Below are 19,784 nucleotides of genomic sequence, written 5' to 3' on the forward strand. Positions count from 1 at the left end.
TCCAAAAAGTGTTTAACCAGTTTGCCTTTTTCTCGTGACCGACTGTTTGGGGAGCGCTTAGATGAAATCATTAAACACTCCAAGGGTAAAGATTCATCTTTACCTCAGCCCAGACAAAATAAACCCCAACAGAGGAGAGGACAGTCAGGGTTTCGGTCCTTTCGAGGCTCAGGCAGGTCCCAATTCTCCTCGTCCAAAAGGACTCAAAAGGATCAGAGGAGCTCAGATTCTTGGCGAACTCAGTCACGCCCAAAAAAGACAGCCGGAAGACCCGCTACCAAGGCGGCTTCCTCATGACTTTCGGCCTCCTCTCTCCGCATCCTCGGTCGGTGGCAGGCTCTCCCGCTTTGGCGACATTTGGCTGCCACAGGTCACAGACCGCTGGGTGAGAGACATTCTGTCTCACGGGTACAGGATAGAGTTCAGCTCTCGTCCTCCAACTCGCTTCTTCAGAACTTCTCCACCGACCGACCGAGCCGATGCTCTGCGGCTAGCGGTGTCCACTCTAAAAGCGGAAGGAGTGGTGACCCCCGTTCCTCTTCAGGAACAAGGTCACGGTTTTTACTCCAACTTGTTTGTGGTGCCAAAAAAGGACGGGTCATTCCGTCCCGTTCTGGATCTAAAACTGCTCAACAAGCACGTAAAAACCAGGCGGTTCCGAATGGAATCCCTTCGCTCCGTCATCGCCTCAATGTCCCAGGGAGATTTCCTAGCATCTATAGACATCAAGGATGCTTATCTCCACGTGCCGATTGCTCCAGAGCACCAGCGTTTTCTACGCTTTGTTATAGGAGACGAACACCTTCAGTTCGTAGCTCTGCCTTTCGGGCTGGCGACAGCCCCATGTGTCTTCACCAAGGTCATGGCAGCAGTAGTAGCAGTCGTGCACTCTCAAGGTCACTCTGTGATCCCGTATTTGGACGATCTACTTGTCAAGGCACCCTCTCAAGAAGCATGCCAACACAGTCTGAACGTTGCGCTGGAGACTCTCCAGAGTTTCGGGTGGATCATCAACTTTTCAAAGTCAAATCTAACTCCGACCCAGTCGCTAACATATCTTGGCATGGAGTTTCATACTCTCTCAGCGATAGTGAAGCTTCCGCTGGACAAACTGTGTTCACTACAGACAGGGGTGCAATCTCTCCTTCAAGGCCAGTCACACCCCTTGAGACGCCTCATGCACTTCCTAGGGAAGATGGTAGCAGCAATGGAGGCAGTCCCTTTCGCGCAGTTTCATCTGCGTCCATTACAATGGGACATTCTCCGCCAATGGGACGGGAAGTCGACGTCCCTCGACAAGAACGTCTCCCTTTCTCAGGCGGCCAAGGAATCTCTTCAGTGGTGGCTTCTTCCCACCTCATTGTCAAAGGGAAAGTCCTTCCTACCCCCATCCTGGGCGGTGGTCACGACGGACGCGAGCCTGTCAGGGTGGGGAGCGGTTTTTCTCCACCACAGGGCTCAGGGTACGTGGACTCAGCAAGAGTCCACCCTTCAGATCAATGTTCTAGAAATCAGAGCAGTGTATCTTGCCCTACAAGCCTTCCAGCAGTGGCTGGAAGGCAAGCAGATCCGAATTCAGTCGGACAACTCCACAGCGGTAGCATACATCAACCACCAAGGTGGCACACGCAGTCGGCAAGCCTTCCAGGAAGTCCGACGGATTCTAACGTGGGTGGAAGACACGGCTTCCACCATATCCGCAGTTCACATCCCAGGCGTGGAAAACTGGGAAGCAGACTTCCTCAGTCGCCAGGGTATGGACGCAGGGGAATGGTCCCTTCATCCGGACGTGTTCCAGGAGATCTGTCGCCGCTGGGGGATGCCGGACGTCGACCTGATGGCGTCACGGTACAACAACAAGGTCCCGGCTTTCATGGCACGGTCTCACGATCACCGAGCTCTGGCGGCAGACGCCTTAGTTCAAGATTGGTCGCAATTCCGGCTACCTTATGTGTTCCCACCTCTGGCATTGTTACCCAGAGTGCTGCGCAAGATCAGGGCCGACTGCCGTCGCGCCATCCTCGTCGCTCCAGACTGGCCGAGGAGATCGTGGTACCCAGATCTGTGGCACCTCACGGTAGGCCAACCATGGGCACTACCAGAACGACCAGACTTGCTATCTCAAGGGCCGTTTTTCCACCTGAATTCTGCGGCCCTGAACCTGACTGTGTGGCCATTGAGTCCTGGATCCTAGCGTCTTCAGGATTATCTCGAGAGGTTATTTCCACCATGAGACAGGCTAGAAAACCATCCTCCGCCAAGATCTACCACAGGACGTGGAAGATATTCTTATCTTGGTGCGCGGCTCAGGGAGTTCCTCCCTGGCCTTTTGCATTGCCTACTTTTTTTTCCTTCCTGCAATCCGGGTTGGAAAAAGGTTTGTCGCTCAGCTCCCTTAAAGGACAAGTCTCAGCGCTATCTGTATTTTTTCAGAAACGCCTAGCACGACTTACTCAGGTGCGCACGTTCCTGCAAGGAGTTGGTCATATCGTCCCTCCTTACAAGCGGCCGTTAGAGCCCTGGGATCTGAACAAGGTCCTAATTGCTCTCCAGAAGCCGCCTTTCGAGCCTATGAAGGATGTTTCCCTTTCTCGTCTTTCACAGAAAGTGGCTTTTCTAGTAGCGGTCACGTCTCTTCGAAGAGTGTCCGAGCTAGCGGCGCTCTCATGCAAATCTCCCTTCCTGGTGTTTCACCAGGACAAGGTGGTTCTACGTCCGGTTCCTGAGTTTCTCCCTAAGGTGGTATCCCCCTTTCATATCAATCAGGAGGTCACATTACCTTCCTTGTGTCCTCATCCAGTTCATCAATTTGAGAAAGGTTTGCATTTGTTGGATCTGGTCAGAGCACTCAGGATCTACATTTCCCGCACGGCGCCCTTACGCCGCTCGGATGCACTCTTTGTCCTTGTCGCTGGTCAGCGTAAAGGGTCGCAAGCTTCCAAATCCACCCTGGCTCGGTGGATCAAGGAACCAATTCTTGAAACCTACCGTTCTGCGGGGCTTCCGGTTCCTTCAGAGCTGAAGGCCCATTCTACCAGAGCCGTGGGTGCGTCCTGGGCATTTCGGCACCAGGCTACGGCTCAGCAGGTGTGCCAGGCGGCTACCTGGTCGAGTCTGCACACCTTTACCAAGCATTATCAGGTGCATACCTACGCTTCGGCGGACGCCAGCCTAGGTAGACAAGTCCTTCAGGCGGCGGTTGCCCACCTGTAGGACAGGGCTGTTTGACGGCCCTATCACGAGGTATTCTTTTACCCACCCAGGGACTGCTTTTGGACGTCCCAATTGTCTGGGTCTCCCAATTAGGAGCGACAAAGAAGAAGGGAATTTTGTTTACTTACCGTAAATTCCTTTTCTTTTTCGCTCCTAATTGGGAGACCCAGACAGTGGTGTATAGCTACTGCCTCTGGAGGCCGCACAAAGAACTACACTTAAAAGTGTAAGGCCCCTCCCCTTCTGGCTATACACCCTCCCGTAGGAGTACGGATTTCTCAGTTTTAGCTTTGTGCGAAGGAGGTCAGACACGCACGCATAGCTCCATTGTTTTTAGTCAGCAGCAGCTGCTGACTATGTCGGATGGAAGAAAAGAGGGCCCATACAGGGCTCCCAGCATGCTCCCTTCTCACCCCACTGTATGTCGGAGGTGTTTGTAAGGTTGAGGTACCCATTGCGGGTACGGAGGCTGGAGCCCACATGCTGATTCCTTCCCCATCCCTTTTTACAGGGCTCTGGGTGAAGTGGGATTTACTGGTCTCCAGGCACTGAGACCGTGCTCCATCTACAGCCCCTGGAGAAGATGCTGGATGGAGCGGAGTACATCAGGGACATGGCCCTGCTTCCTCAAGGTACTCTGTGTCCCCGTGCATTTGGCGCTCACACCGCAGCATGCTGGGTGTTGTAGTGCGCCGGGGACATCAGCGCTGCGGCGCTTGTGCCATGGCCTCATTCAGCTCGCTGAAGCAGGCACACTTTTGGGGAACGGTCGCGCCGGCCGCTGGGACTGCGGCGCGGCTGGCACTTGTGGTGCGCCGGGGACTTCAGCGCGGGCCGCGCTTTTACGGCGGCCGCGCTGATAACTCGAGTCCCCGGCTTTTGCGGCCTAGTTCCGTTCGTTCCCGCCCCCAGACCTGCCAGTCAGGAGAGGGGCGGGACGCTGGTCAGTGCATCAGCGCTGAGGGCTGGAGTCGTTTTTACATACTCCAGCCCTCACAATAGGCACAGAGGGGACACTGTTTCCCGCACTTTTGTTTGGGAACTCCCACGGGCCGCCCCTCTCCACAGACGCCGGCAGCCATTCCTGCTGACACGCTGAACTACAGAGGGGAGCCGGGGAGACCCAGACAAGGAACTGCGCCTCTTACCCGCTATTCAGCGGGCGGTAAGCAGCCCTCTGGGCTCACCCCCTCTTGTGCCAGTAGTAATCTTAGTATTTTGTTCCTGCAAATACTTTGTACTGCATAGCGCTGGTCGCCCTTTGGCTATAGACTCTCTCACATTGCAGAGAGCCAACAGCATGTCGTCCACAAAACGCAAGGGTGCCAAGGCACAGACATTATATGCTTCCTGTACCGCATGTGGGACTTTTCTACCGGCAGGCTCCACTGACCCCCATTGTGTGCAGTGCTCGGCCCCTGCGGCACTTGCACAGTCGGGACCTCTGCTGGACGTGACCCAGGGTGTACCACCTGTGAATGCTGTCCAGGTGACAGGAACGGAGTTTACGGCTTTTGCTGACAGAATGTCTCTCACTATGTCACAAATTCTTGACACATTGCGAGCTAGGCCTGTACTTCAGGCCACGGACACTGTGCAATCATTGCCCCCTGGTCCCCCTCAGCTGAATTACTTCCAAGCTCCGGGACGGGCACATACACCTCAGGGTGAAGACTCTGACTCGGACGATGGCCCCAGGCAACCTAAGCGGGCTCGCTATGAGGGGCCTTCACATTCATCTCAATGGTCAGGATCCCAGCGAGATGAATCTATGGGTGATGAGGCGGACGTAACTGATCAGGATTCTGATCCTGGGACCGCTCTCAATCTAGATACACCAGATGGTGACGCCATAGTTAATGATCTTATAGCGTCCATCAATAAGATGTTAAATATTTCCCCACCAGCTCCTCTTGTAGAGGAGTCAGCTTCGCAGCACGAGAGAATCCATTTCAGATATCCTAAGCGTACATTAAGCACTTTTCTGGACCACGCTGACTTTAGAGACGCAATCCAGAAACCCCACGCTTATCCGGAAAGGCGTTTTTCTAAACGGCTTAAAGATACACGCTATCCTTTTCCCCCTGAGGTGGTCAAGGGTTGGACCCAGTGTCCAAAAGTGGATCCTCCAATTTCCAGGCTTGCAGCTAGATCCTTGGTTGCAGTTGAAGATGGAGCGGCACTTAAAGATGCCACTGACAGGCAGATGGAGCTCTGGCTGAAATCCATCTATGAAGCTATTGGAGCGTCGTTAGCGCCATCTTTTGCTGCCGTATGGGCACTCCAAGCTATCTCAGCCGGGCTTGTGCAAGTCGACTCAGTCACACGTGCATTTGCCCCGCAGGTAGCACCATTGACCTCGCAAATGGCGGCATTCGCGTCGTACGCGATTAATGCTGTTCTTGACGCTACAAGCCGCACGGCAGTGGCGTCAGCCAACTCCGTTGTTTTGCGTAGGGCCCTGTGGTTGAGACACTGGAAGGCAGATTCTCATTCCAAGAAGTGCTTAACCAATTTGCCTTTTTCTCGTGACCGATTGTTTGGAGAGCGTTTGGATGAAATCATCAAACACTCCAAGGGTAAGGACTCATCCTTACCGCAACACAGACAAAACAAACCCCAACAGAGGAGGGGTCAGTCTGGTTATCGGTCCTTTCGAGGACCGGGCAGGTCCCAATTCTCCTCGTCAAAAAAGACTCAAAAAGATCAGAGACGCTCAGATTCTTGGAGGTCTCAGTCACGCCCAAAAAAGACAGCCGGAGGAACCGTTGCCAAGACGGCGTCCTCATGACTTGCAGTCTCCGATTCCCACACCCTCGGTCGGTGGGAGGCTTTCCCACTTTGGCGACATTTGGCTGTCACGCGTCAAAGACCGTTGGGTGAGGGATATTCTGTCTCACGGGTACAGGATAGAGTTCAGTTCTCGTCCGCCAACTCGTTTCTTCAGAACTTCTCCACCACCAGACCGAGCCGATGCTCTGTTGCAGGCGGTGGCCGCTCTAAAGGCGGAAGGAGTGGTGACCTCCGTCCCTCTTCAGGAACAAGGTCACGGTTTTTACTCCAATCTGTTTGTGGTCCCAAAAAAGGACGGATCGTATCGACCCGTCCTGGATCTAAAGTTGCTCAACAGACACGTAAAAGTCAGGAGGTTCCGGATGGAATCCCTACGCTCCGTCATAGCCTCAATGTCTCAAGGAGATTTTCTAGCATCAATAGATATCAAAGATGCGTATCTCCACGTGCCGATTGCGCCAGAGCATCAGCGTTTCCTACGCTTCGTCATACACGACGAACACCTGCAGTTCGTAGCGTTACCTTTCGGTCTGGCAACAGCCCCCCGGGTCTTCACCAAGGTCATGGCAGCAGTAGTAGCTGTTCTGCACTCGCAAGGTCACTCGGTCATCCCGTATCTAGACGACCTGCTTATAAAGGCACCCTCTCAAGAGGCATGCCAACACAGTCTGAAGGTGGCACTAGACACTCTCCAGAGTTTCGGGTGGATTATCAACTTTCCAAAGTCTCATCTAACCCCGACCCAATCTCTGACTTATCTTGGCATGGAGTTTCATACTCTCTCAGCGATAGTGAAGCTTCCACTGGACAAGCAGTGTTCGCTACGGACAGGAGTGCAATCTCTCCTTCAGAGTCAGTCGCACTCACTGAGGCGCCTCATGCATTTCCTAGGAAAGATGGTAGCAGCGATGGAGGCGGTCCCGTTCGCGCAGTTTCATCTGCGCCCTCTACAATGGGACATTCTACGCCAATGGGATGGGAAATCGACGTCCCTCGACAGGACTGTCTCCCTCTCTCAGACTGCCAAGGACTCTCTGCGTTGGTGGCTTCTCCCCACCTCATTGTCACAGGGAAAGTCGTTCCTACCCCCATCCTGGGCAGTGGTCACGACGGATGCGAGCCTATCAGGGTGGGGAGCGGTGTTTCTCCACCACAGGGCTCAGGGGACGTGGACTCAGGAAGAGTCCACCCTGCAGATCAATGTTCTGGAAATCAGAGCAGTCTATCTTGCTCTGCGAGCCTTCCAACAATGGCTGGAAGGCAAGCAGATTCGGATTCAGTCGGACAATTCCACGGCGGTGGCGTACATCAACCACCAAGGGGGAACACGCAGTCGCCAAGCCTTTCAAGAAGTCCGGCGGATTTTGACGTGGGTGGAAAGCAAAGCGTCCACCATATCCGCAGTTCACATTCCAGGCGTGGAAAACTGGGAAGCAGACTTTCTCAGTCGCCAGGGCATGGACGCAGGAGAATGGTCCCTTCACCCGGACGTGTTTCAGCAGATCTGTTGCCGCTGGGGGACGCCGGACGTCGATCTGATGGCGTCACGGCACAACAACAAGGTCCCAGTTTTCATGGCACGGTCTCACGATCACCGGGCGCTGGCGGCAGACGCCTTGGTTCAGGATTGGTCGCAATTCCGACTACCCTATGTGTTCCCACCTCTAGCATTGTTACCCAGAGTTCTCAGGAAAATCAGGTCCGACTGCCATCGAGCCATTCTCGTCGCTCCAGACTGGCCAAGAAGGTCGTGGTACCCGGATCTGTGGCATCTCACGGTAGGCCAACCGTGGGCACTACCAGACCGTCCAGATTTACTGTCTCAAGGGCCGTTTTTCCATCTGAATTCTGCGGCCCTGAACCTGACTGTGTGGCCATTGAGTCCTGGATCCTAGCGGCCTCAGGTTTATCTCATGAAGTTGTTGCCACAATGAGACAGGCTAGGAAACCATCCTCAGCTAAGATCTATCACAGGACGTGGAAGATATTCTTAGCTTGGTGCTTGGCTCAGGGAGTTTCTCCCTGGCCATTTGCATTGCCAATTTTTCTTTCCTTCCTGCAGTCTGGGTTGGAAAAAGGTTTGTCGCTTAGCTCTCTTAAGGGTCAAGTCTCCGCGCTATCCGTATTCTTTCAGAAGCGCTTGGCACGGCTTTCTAAAGTACGCACGTTTCTCCAAGGAGTTTGTCATATCGTTCCTCCTTACAGACGGCCATTGGAACCCTGGGATCTAAACAAGGTTCTCATTGCTCTCCAGAAGCCGCCTTTCGAGCCTTTGAAAGAGGTTTCCCTTTCTCGGCTTTCACAAAAAGTAGTTTTTCTTGTGGCGGTCACGTCTCTTCGAAGAGTGTCCGAGCTAGCGGCGTTATCTTGCAAATCTCCCTTCCTGGTGTTTCACCAAGACAAGGTAGTACTGCGTCCAATTCCAGAGTTTTCTCCCAAGGTGGTTTCTTCCTTTCATCTCAATCAGGATATCACTTTGCCATCTTTGTGTCCGCATCCAGTTCACCAATTTGAAAAAGGTTTACATCTGTTGGACCTGGTGAGAGCACTCAGGATTTACATTTCTCGCACGGCGTCTCTGCGCCGTTCTGATGCGCTCTTTGTCCTAGTCGCTGGTCAGCATAAGGGATCGCAAGCTTCCAAATCCACCCTGGCGCGGTGGATCAAGGAATCAATTCTTCACACATACCGTTCTGCTGGGCTTCCGATTCCATCTGGACTGAAGGCCCATTCTACCAGAGCCGTGGGTGCGTCCTGGGCATTGCGGCATCAGGCTACGGCTCAGCAGGTGTGCCAGGCGGCTACCTGGTCGAGTCTGCACACGTTTACCAAACACTATCAAGTGCATACCTACGCTTCAGCAGATGCCAGCCTAGGTAGACAGGTCCTTCAGGCGGCGGTGGCCCACCTGTAGGAAAGGGCTGTCTGACAGCCCGTTCATGTGGTATCTTTTTACCCACCCAGGGACTGCTTTTGGACGTCCCACTGTCTGGGTCTCCCAATTAGGAGCGAAAAAGAAGAAGGGAATTTTGTTTACTTACCGTAAATTCCTTTTCTTCTAGCTCCAATTGGGAGACCCAGCACCCGCCCTATTTGTTCTTAGGGTTTCGTTTTTCGGGTGCACATGTTGTTCATGTTGTTTCTTAAGTTCTCCGATCTTGTTATCGGATTGAATTTGTTTTTGAAACTGTTATTGGCTTTCCTCCTTCTTGCTTTGGTACTAAAACTGAGGAATCCGTACTCCTACGGGAGGGTGTATAGCCAGAAGGGGAGGGGCCTTACACTTTTAAGTGTAGTTCTTTGTGCGGCCTCCAGAGGCAGTAGCTATACACCACTGTCTGGGTCTCCCAATTGGAGCTAGAAGAAAAGGAATTTACGGTAAGTAAACAAAATTCCCTTCTTCTTCTAGCTCCAATTGGGAGACCCAGCACCCGCCCTGTTTTCTTAGGGATTTTTGGTTTTTTCGAGTACACATGTTGTTCATGTTGAATGGTTTCAGTTCTCCGATGTTTCTTCGGATTGAATTTGTCTTTAAACCTGTTATTGGCTTTCCTCCTTCTTGCTTTTGCACTAAAACTGAGGAGCCCGTGATCCCACGGGGGGTGTATAGCCAGAAGGGGAGGGGCCTTACACTTTTAAGTGTAATACTTTGTGTGGCCTCCGGAGGCAGTAGCTATACACCCAATTGTCTGGGTCTCCCAATTGGAGCTAGAAGAAAAGGAATTTACGGTAAGTAAACAAAATTCCCTTCTTCCACTGCAAAAACTGCATAATTATTGAGTGTTTTTGTTGACTTCTATTATAAAATATGGAGCAGAAAATGCCTGGAGAACAGTTGGGTCACTTCTTCTGAGAACTTGAGGTTTTTGGAAACCTGAAACGGTGAAAACATGCTCAAAAGCCTGAACGTGTGAACAGCGAGTCATTTTTACATAGAAATGCACACAGTTCGTTCTTTTGAAATTTTCTTTAGCAACATTTTATACTCCAAAAACATCAGAAAAAGAAATTATGACCTATGGTGCTGCTCACATGTCCATTTTTTCTGGCAGCATAGATGAGCAGAGTCAATACAAGTCTATAGAAAACCTGACAGCACACGGAGGTCATCAATGTATAATCCGTGTGCTGTCCATATTTAACATTGCAAAGTATGGGAGAAGCTTTGAAATTTATTTTACGATTCTTCCATGAAAAACACTGATGGGAAAAATGGAAACCAGGATCATACACTGATCCAAAACACTGATGACACCAGTACCATTTTACCATGTCCATTTTAAAAGGGAACTTGGCAAGTGAAAAAAAGACTATTAACCTACAGATACTGGGTTAATCTGCAGGTTAATAGCATTCTGAACCTTCCCGGTACCTGCACTTAGAGCCCCACTGCCGGAAGGAAGTCAACTTGATTCCTCCCGGCAGTGTTTGGCTTCTAGTCATAGGGATGGCGCACGTTCAGTCACTGCTCTGTGTATGGAGAATATTGGTTGTAACCGTGTCCCCCGCACTGACTGACAGCTGCTTAGCATTAGAGGAAGCCATCCGTTAGTGCGGGGAACGTGATTACAGCTGATGCTCTCCATACACAGAGCGTTGACTGAACCCACGCCAGCGCCGCTTCTATGACTAGAAGTCTAAAGCTTCCGGGAGGATTAAAGTTCACTTCCTCCCGGCAGTGGGGCTCTAAGTGCAGGCGCAGGGCAAGTTGAGAATGCTATTAACCTCATATCTGCAGGTTAATAGCGCTTTTTCACCTCACACATTCTCTTTAAGCACAAACGTATTAATGAGGCCTAGGTTTAGTGCATATTCACACAAGAATTTTTGTATTGGATTTTTATTTTCTTTCTGGCTGAAAAATTCACCTTTAAATGGTATCTGTCACTAGATTTGGTGACTATAAGCTGCAGCTGCCACCAGTAAGCTCTTATATACAGCATTTCAGAATACTGTATATAAGAGCCCAGGACGCTGTGTAGAACGTAATGTAAAAAACACTTTTGTGATACTCACCTAAGGGGGTGGTCTGGTCTGATGGGTGTTGCTGCTCTCCAGTCCAACCCCTCCTCTCTGCTGCAATCTCTGTCCTCCTTCTACCCAGCCCACTTATGGATAACACGTCCTACATCATCTACATAGGCCTCCATTGCGATCCTGCGCAGGCACACTTTGATCCTACTGAGGGCAGATCAAATTACTGTAATGAGCAGGAGATAGGAAAGGTTAAAGACCGCCTGTGCATGCGCACTACAATACTTCTGAGCCGGGCAGATCAAAGTGCGCCTGCGCCAGACCGCAATGTCTGCCTGGGTAGATGATCTTGGACGCGTCATACACCCAGGCCTCAGAAGAAGGAGGATAACGATCGCCGCACAGAGGAGGCACCGGACAAGAGATCAGCGAAATTCATTGGACTGGAGATCAGCGACATTCATTGGACTGGAGATCAGCGACATTCATTGGACTGGAGATCAGCGACATTCATTGGACTGGAGATCAGCGACATTCATTGGACCGGAGATCAGCGACATTCATTGGACCGGAGATCAGCGACATTCATTGGACCGGAGATCAGCGACATTCATTGGACTGGAGATCAGCGACATTCATTGGACCGGAGATTAGCGACATTCATTGGACCAGACCACCCCCATGGGTGGGTATTATAAAAGTATTTTTTACGTTTTACACAGTAGCCTGGGTTGTTATATACAGCATTCCAGAATACTTTATATAAAGAGCCCGGTGGTGGTGCCCGCACTTTATAGTTGCCAAATCTGGTGACAGGTTCCCTTTAAAGGGAACCTGTCATCAGAAATTTAGCTTGAAACCTAAAAGTTTCCCCCTCTGCAGCTCCTGGGCTGCATTCTAGCAGGTTCCTGTACTTTTTGTGGCCCCTTTTAAACCAAATGAAATACTTTATAAACTTGTACCTTTTGCTATGTAAATTTTGTAAATCGTCCATGGGGTGGGCTCTCTGGTGACCGTTGCTGTTCCTCCAGCACAATGACACCGTCCCCCCACGCTCCATTTCATCCATCAGGACGCCGCCCACTGCGCCCGAGGTGCCGCCCACGCCAGGATCGCTGGTGGCGTGTGTCACAAGCACGAGATTATGGGCGGCGCTGTGATTGCATCGCAAGTGCCCGCCCATAATCTCGTGGACGCGCTTTCCCCACTGCCTCCAGCGTTCTGCACAAGCGCTCGCCGGCCAAATGACCCAATGTCACCTCCTTCCCATCTTACCCTGCAGCAGGGCAAGATGGGAAAGAGGTGACGTCGGGTCATCTGGCCAGCAAGCGCTTGCGCAGAACGCTGGATGAAGAGGGGAAAGTGCGGTCACGAGGTTATGGGCGGCACTTGCTGATGACACTCACAGCGCCGCCCATAACCTCGTGCCTGCGCAAAACGTCACCAGCGGTCACACGTGCACACAGTGCACAGTCCCGCTACAGTCGCACAGCGCATGCGCAGGACCAAGGGCGCCCAGGGGCGGCGTCCTGAGATATGAAATTCAGTGTTGGGGGCGGCGTAAATCTGCTGAAGGAACAGCAACGGTCAGCAGAGAGCCCGCCCCCATGGACGATTTACAAAATTTACATAGCAAAAGGTACAAGTTTATAAAGTATTTAATTTGGTTTAAAAGGGGCCACAAAAAGTACAGGAACCTTGCTAGAATGCAGCCCACGAGCTGCAGAGGGGGAAACTTTTAGGTTTAAAGCAAAATTTCTGATGACAGGTTCCCTTTAAAACCTTCTTGGAAAAGACTTGTTTTTTGGAGTGGTCCTGTTAGGCTATGCAGAAATGGAAAAGTAGACCCAGCGCTCCGTTCTTCAGTAAAATAATTTCTTTTATTAGAGGTTTAAAAATAAAACAAAATGCATGATTCCAGCCAGTCCAGCCCCGCCTTACGCGTTTCAGATGACAGTAAGGACTTTTGCCCGAAATGCATAAGGCAGGGCTGAATTGGTTGAAATCATGCGTTTTATTGTTTAATTTTTTAATGGTCTAATAAATTGTTTTACTGAAGAATAGAGTGCTGGGTCTACTTCTCCATTTCTGTATTGTGAGAGTGGCCACTGGCCACCGAAATCCGTGCACCTGTGGATCCATTGGATATTTACGGTGAGCTACACTTTCCTATCTCTGTAAGGCTGTGTGCACACAGTGTGTTTTTATTGCAGTTTTTATGCGTATTTGTCACAAAACTGCATGCAAATCCGTACGCCAGCAGTCAATGAAAATCCTGGTGTAGTTTGTGGAGTATTTTTTTCCTTGCAGATTTGGTGCAGAAAATAATCTGCAGAATGTCGAGTGTTTTTTCACCCATTGACTTAAAGGGGTTATCCGGCTTATTTAGCTTTTTTTTTATTATTATTTCCCTATTGGGCTACATTGGGGCAGGTAAGTAGACAGTGAGCACTTACCTGCCCTGCTTTCAGCCCCTCTCCCCCAGCTCAGAGTGGTCATGTGACTGCTCCTGCCACGATTTTGCTGCTTCCGGTCATTTCATGTCAACACGGGCAGGACCATGTTGACATGCAAATCTATGAACAGCATGTTGCCACCCTGCGGTGCGGGTACAGTGAGTGGAGTTCCCTGGCCCCCTTCCCTGCACCCTCCCACACATTCCCCCACACATTCCCCCGCACCCCGTACTCTCCCCGCAACCTCCCCCGGCACTGCTGTGGGGTCCGTGACCTGGGGCCTTGCTGTGACTGCCCACGGTGTCACTGCCAGTAGCGGGCCCCCTGCTCAGGATCGCACATTCAAATGTATCGGCATCACAGATACCAATACATTTGAAAGCACTGATGAGAAGGAGCGCAGCTTCTCATCACTGTCCCGCTGTCTGTGTTTGACAGTTCAGGACAGCAGTGACGTCACTACCGTGCTGATATGTCCAGAGCACAGACAGCGGACGAACGTGCAGGAGCGGCGAGGACGGGTGAGTATGTATTCCCTACATGTCTATGGGGGTAGGGGAGGGTCGGTGCAGAGCGATGGTGGAAAGTTGGTACAGAGTGCCGGGTGTATGTGGGTCGGGGTGCAGAGCCCTGTGTGTGTGTGGGTGGAGGTGCAGAGCCCTGTGTGTGTGTGGGTGGAGGTGCAGAGCCCTGTGTGTGTGTGTGTGTGTGGAGGTGCAGAGCCCTGTGTGTGTGTGTGTGTGTGGAGATGCAGAGCCCTGTGTGTGTGTGTGTAGATGCAGAGTCCTGTGTGTGTAGGTGCAGAGCCCTTTGTGTGTAGGTGCAGAGCAGAGCCCTGTGTGTGTGTGTGTAGGTGCAGAGCCCTGTGTGTGTGTGTGTGTGTGTGTGTGTGTAGGTGCAGAGTCCTGTGTGTGTGTGTGGAGATGCAGAGCCCTGTGTGTGTGTGTGTGGAGATGCAGAGCCCTGTGTGTGTGTGTGTGTGGAGATGCAGAGCCCTGTGTGTGTGTGTGTGTGGAGATGCAGAGCCCTGTGTGTGTGTGTGTGGAGATGCAGAGCCCTGTGTGTATGTGTGTGTGTGTGTGTGTGTGTGTGTGGGTGGAGATGCAGAGCCCTTTGTGTGTGTGTGTGTGTAGGTGCAGAGCCCTGTGTGTGTGTGTGTGTGTGTAGGTGCAGAGCCCTGTGTGTGTGTGTGTGTGTGTGTAGGTGCAGAGCCCTGTGTGTGTGTGTGTGTGTGTGTGTAGGTGCAGAGCCCTGTGTGTGTGTGTGTGTGTGTGTGTGTAGGTGCAGAGCCCTGTGTGTGTGTGTGTGTAGGTATAGTGCCCTATGTGGGGCTGTTATTTGCAATGCTGTAGTGATAATAGGTCAGTGCTGGGGCAGAATACTGACAGGGAATGTGTGTGCAGGGGGCGAGGCTGGACACTGAGGCCGGGCGGTGCCAACTGTGACTGGGAGGTTTGGCACAGGAAGTGGTCAGTTTGCTTGAGCTGAAGGTAAACAAAGAGCTGCAGAGAATAAAGGAATAATTCAAGAGGAACAAAAGTTAGAAAACAAAAAATGACAATGTAGGGGTGTTTTATATGACAATACAGCACAGATTAATTTAACAAAAAATTTTGAGTTTGTCGCACAACTCCTTTAAATTTGAAAAATGCATCACAAATTAGGAAAAAATACTTAGTCTGCGTTCTTCCTGCCAAAAGGTGCAGAAACGGTGCAGACATTCTCATCAGCCAAAGATGGCGTCTGTGACATGTTTCTTCATTCGCAGTTTATGATGCAGTTTTTATTATAAGATGTGATTTTTTTTTTTTTTTGTTTTCTCTGCAAAAAACTGCATCAAAAACTGTGATAAAACGGTGAAAAACATGTTTTCTGTGACTTACATGAGGAAAGTTGACATAAAAAATGTGTAGAAAAAAATCCAGAGCCTTTTCTCATTCAAATGACTCTGAAGTGTGCAACAAATATATTTTATGAATTTTTATTTTCTTTTTTGGAAGGAGGGGGGGGGGGGGTTGGAGTATGAGCCAAATATAATGACAAAAAAAAACCGCAGTGTGAACATAGCCTCTTATCTACTGGTTAAAAAAAATGCAAAAAAAAAACCAGAAAAAAAGGAAAAAAAATGCACCTTGTGAATGAGATTTCTAAAATTGCTGTTTCTGGTAAATGCTGTGTGTGAACGAGAGCCTAGAGTAACAGGCTGGTTGGGGGTAACAAAAGAATGCAAAAAGTGGAATAAACACTAGGTAAAAAGTATAGAAAAAACAAAACACCACGGGTGCACCCTGTGATTGACAAGTAGAGGCCACACCCATGCTGCGGTTGCTGCGTATAGGCCATGCCTACAATTTCATTAACACATACCCACCCTCTGATTGACATATAGGGGTTACGCCCGCCCTGCGAGTGACCACGCCCAACCAGCGATTTCCATGTATGACCACGCCCACTCTAAGGAAATTGCCGTGTCACGCCTACCTTGTGATTTACATGTATGACCACGCCTACAGAGTAACTGACCTGTAGGGCCACGGCCGCCCTGTGATTGGCAGGCGTGACCTGTACTCTAAATGATCACGTATGCAGTGCTCCTATTGGCTCCCTGATCCTGTGTGCAGCGCGGGCTCTCTGGAGCTATGTAGAGCCCCGTAAGCAGCCTGAGGCGCATGTAGGGACATCACACACAATAGAAGAGGTAAAGCCGCTGCAATACTTATTTACTCCTAGCACGCCCTGTATGCACAGGCGATATCCGCAGAGCTCACACTGCGCGACGGCCGTGGTTGTGGCCACTCTATGTAACTGCAGAGCCGCCGCACAGGCCACGCGCTGCGCGGAGGTGGACAGTTACCAGTATCGTTACTGAGATAGGAAGTGATAGCGGCGCGGAGGGATCTGTTGCAGGTAACGGGGCCTCCAACTCTGTGTGGGGATGATTACTGTGACCGCTCCTCTCCGCACAGTACACTGATGATAAATGCGGGCTGCTCCGTGTTGTCTCCGGTTTCTGGCGGTTTGCCGTCCTCTCACCCACTCTTTCCCCATCATAGGCCTTTCCACTTGTGATTTCTATGTGTGAGTGCGATCCGATAAAACATGGGACTCGCACCAGTTAAATGGAACCTGTCACCAGATTTGGGGCCTATAAGCTGCAGCTGTATATAAGAGCCCAGGCCGCTGTGTAGAACGTAACACTATATAATACTCACCTGGAAGGTTGCTCCGGTGCACAACAGTCAGATGTGTGTCTCCATTGTCTGACGCCTACTCTTTCGGCCATCGTAGTGCGCCTGCGCGGGACCAGCGAGTGTGTATGACGTAGGATGCGTCATGCACCCTGGCTTCAGAAGGAGGATGAACATAGCTGAAAGAGGAGGTGCCGGCACCGGAGAACGGAGACACCCATATGACCCAACTCCACCTGCAGCAACCGTTAGGTGAGTATTATAAAGTGTTTTTTATGTTTTACACAGCGGCCTGGGCTCTTATATACAACATGTTAGAATCCTGTGTATAACAGCCCACTGGTGGTGGCTGCAGCTTATAGGCCAAAAAACTGGTGGCCGCTTCCCTTTAATCAATGAAGCAGTGTCCTCTTGCTTACTTTTCTTCGTCATGAATCGTGGTCTCTGCAATCGCAGCGAGTCTCGGCTCACGCACCCCCATACAAGTCTGAGAGCATGTGAAACATCGCACTGCACTCGCATGTCATCCGTCTGCAGTGTGACGTACGCAGAGACAGGCCCCGGAGGAGATGGGAGAATGTGCCCCCCCCCTCCTTCTCTGAGGCTGTGATATGATCGCATCACAGTCGCATGACCCTTGTCTGACACACGCAGCAGAGGGTCATTAGCATATTGCTTCCGATGCTCTCGCATCAGAAGCCGTACACAAGTGGAAAAGAACCCATAAGCCACGTCTACTGGTGCGGAGCCACAGCGCCCTTGGTGGTTGTAGGGGAAGTCTGGGGGTGGCGAGCAGGTTCCTCAAGGAAGGGGTGGATGATTAAAGGCTCCTCTAAGGGGAACTGGGCGACTGTAGATTTGTGCGGGTGTCCGCAGGCTCTATGGGGGGGCCGGGGCCGGGTGTCCATAGGCTTCATGGGGGGGGGGAATCTGCAGGCCCTACGGGGGGCCGGGGGCAGGCATCTGCAGGCTCTATGGGGGGGCACGGCGGCCACAGACTCCACAGGGGGCAGCCTCTGTTTTGGCTGTACAGGGCCTGGGGGGTTATCCACTGCTCGGACATGATGACGACCAGATGACCTTTTCTACCTTCTCTCCAGCTTCATCCTAAGATTCTCATTATTAGTCCTGGTCCAGACGGCAGCATCATGGACAGAACAAGCATTGCGGTTTCCATAGTGGAGTAATGGTGGTCTCTCGGAGACCCCGCCTCTGTGACCCCAGGGGCCCTCTCTCCATGGTTGGGGCCCTTTAGCTGGACATAATAGCCCCAGCAGGGTCCCGGTCTCCCCAGCCTGTGGCCCTTGGTGACGCAGTCATTCTTCATCATATTATTAAATAAATAATAATTTATTTATTTTTTAATTTACTCCTCCCCATGTTATAAGAGGCATAACGTTTTCTTTTCCTGGTGGCGCATCAGTAGGAGGACCTGTTTTATAAGGCAGTTTATAGTTGCACTTGACCCTGTAGACCTCCCTGACTAATGTAAAGAAAAATAGGAAAAAAGTGTTCGGCTATGTACCCACGATGCTTTATCTGCTGCTTTTCTGCACACAAAGAAGCTTGTTTTGGCATGAAAAAAAACAATTGAAAAAATCGTGCATTTTTTTTTTTTTTTAATTGCGCATTTGCGTTTTTTTCCTGTCTTTTTTCTTTTTTTTTTTTTAGTAATGGGGATTGCGGGGGTTCCTGCACTGTACCCCTGCGATCGCCGCCGGCCCTGCAGCTGATGTTACAGCCAGGACCTGGCTCTCGCTGCCCGGAGCTGTCCCTGCGCCGCTCCCGGCAACTTAACCTCGTGAATGGTGCGATCGCAGAATTCATCAGGCAGTCAGAGGAATCGCTTACCCCTCCCTGGCAATCCGGTCCTTGTAATGCAATCACAGGGAACCGATTGCTGGTATAGTAACCCTGGGTCTTCACCATGATGACCCTGGGTTACTGAGCTACGGAGAGCCTCACACACCATGCTGTATGCACTGTATGTGGGGCGAAGTGCTGCGTTATAATCCCCTGTAGTGATAAAGCATTGCAGGGGATTATAGAAATGCAGGAAATAAACAATTGACATACTCCTTTTTTTCAGCAACAAAATCTGCAAGGAAAAAGCGTGTGCCCAGCGAGTCACGATTCCCATACACTTTGCTGGGATGCTGTTTCCTTGCTTTTATTGATTAAAACGCATGAAAAAAAACAAAAAAAAGCCACGTGGGCACATCGCCTTATAGAAAGGCGATGTATGTGTATTTTTAGGATTACTTTCTGACAAAAATGTCACATTAAAGGGGTTATCTGGGCATATGACACCGCCGCCGTCCCCTTAGGACTGGTCATTGGTGTCAGGATGGTGGTCTGACGCCCCACAGTCACAGGTATGTCTGACCGGCTGCTTCACACCCAGCTCAACTCACTGATTACAGCCAGCCGCAGCTGATCAGAGGGTGCCGGACCAAACGCTGACCTGTTGGTAAAGCCCCAATCCTGCGTTTTGTCCCCCCCCCCCCCTCCTGCAGTGGTGCTTTAAAGCAGAGTCCCCTGCACCCTGTCTTATACTCACCTTCTGGCGTCTTCGCCGTTTACCAATGTCACTCTGGTTCCTCGACGCCATCTTGTGCCCGGAAATTCTGATTGGCCTGAAGTCAAAAGTTATGACACAATCTCCCAATGCATCTCTATAAGAGCCAGGACAAAGCCAGAGCGAGGCTCTCATAGACTTGTATTGAGTTATGACCTCTAGAACACTCCATGAAACACTGGAGCTGCCGGCAGGTCACAAATCAACGAGAGCGACCGGAGGAGCAGTGTTAGAAGATGAAGGTGCCGTCAGGTGAGTATCAGACGGGGGGCACAGGACTTAGAATTAAAGCACCTCTCCAGCTGTGCAATGTATGAAAAAACCTCCTGGAGTGGTGACTTAAGGCTGTGTGCACACGGGGCATTTCTTGACACATCCGCACCAAAATCTGCATGCCTATGGTGACGCTAGTAAAGTCTGAGCTTTCTGAAGTGCTGTGCGCATGTTGCATTTTTTTTAACTTTGCAGATTTGGTATAAAAGTCAGCAGCATGTGATTTGGGGCATTTTCCCAGTGTTTTGTAGCCCTTCCACCCATTGACGTCATTAAAAAAAAAGCATCAGAAGGCGCAGATTTCATAGC

At 50.9% G+C, this 19,784-nt stretch overlaps 1 protein-coding gene across 1 annotated transcript in view; it reads left to right on the plus strand.

Moving 5' to 3' along the window:
- C6H8orf88 (chromosome 6 C8orf88 homolog) overlaps positions 1–19,784 on the plus strand; it is an 81,518-nt gene that overhangs the window by 12,862 nt on the left and 48,872 nt on the right. The window lies entirely within an intron of this gene.

Source organism: Anomaloglossus baeobatrachus, chromosome 6 (genome assembly GCF_048569485.1).
Source record: "Anomaloglossus baeobatrachus isolate aAnoBae1 chromosome 6, aAnoBae1.hap1, whole genome shotgun sequence".
NCBI classification, from domain to species: domain Eukaryota; kingdom Metazoa; phylum Chordata; class Amphibia; order Anura; family Aromobatidae; genus Anomaloglossus; species Anomaloglossus baeobatrachus.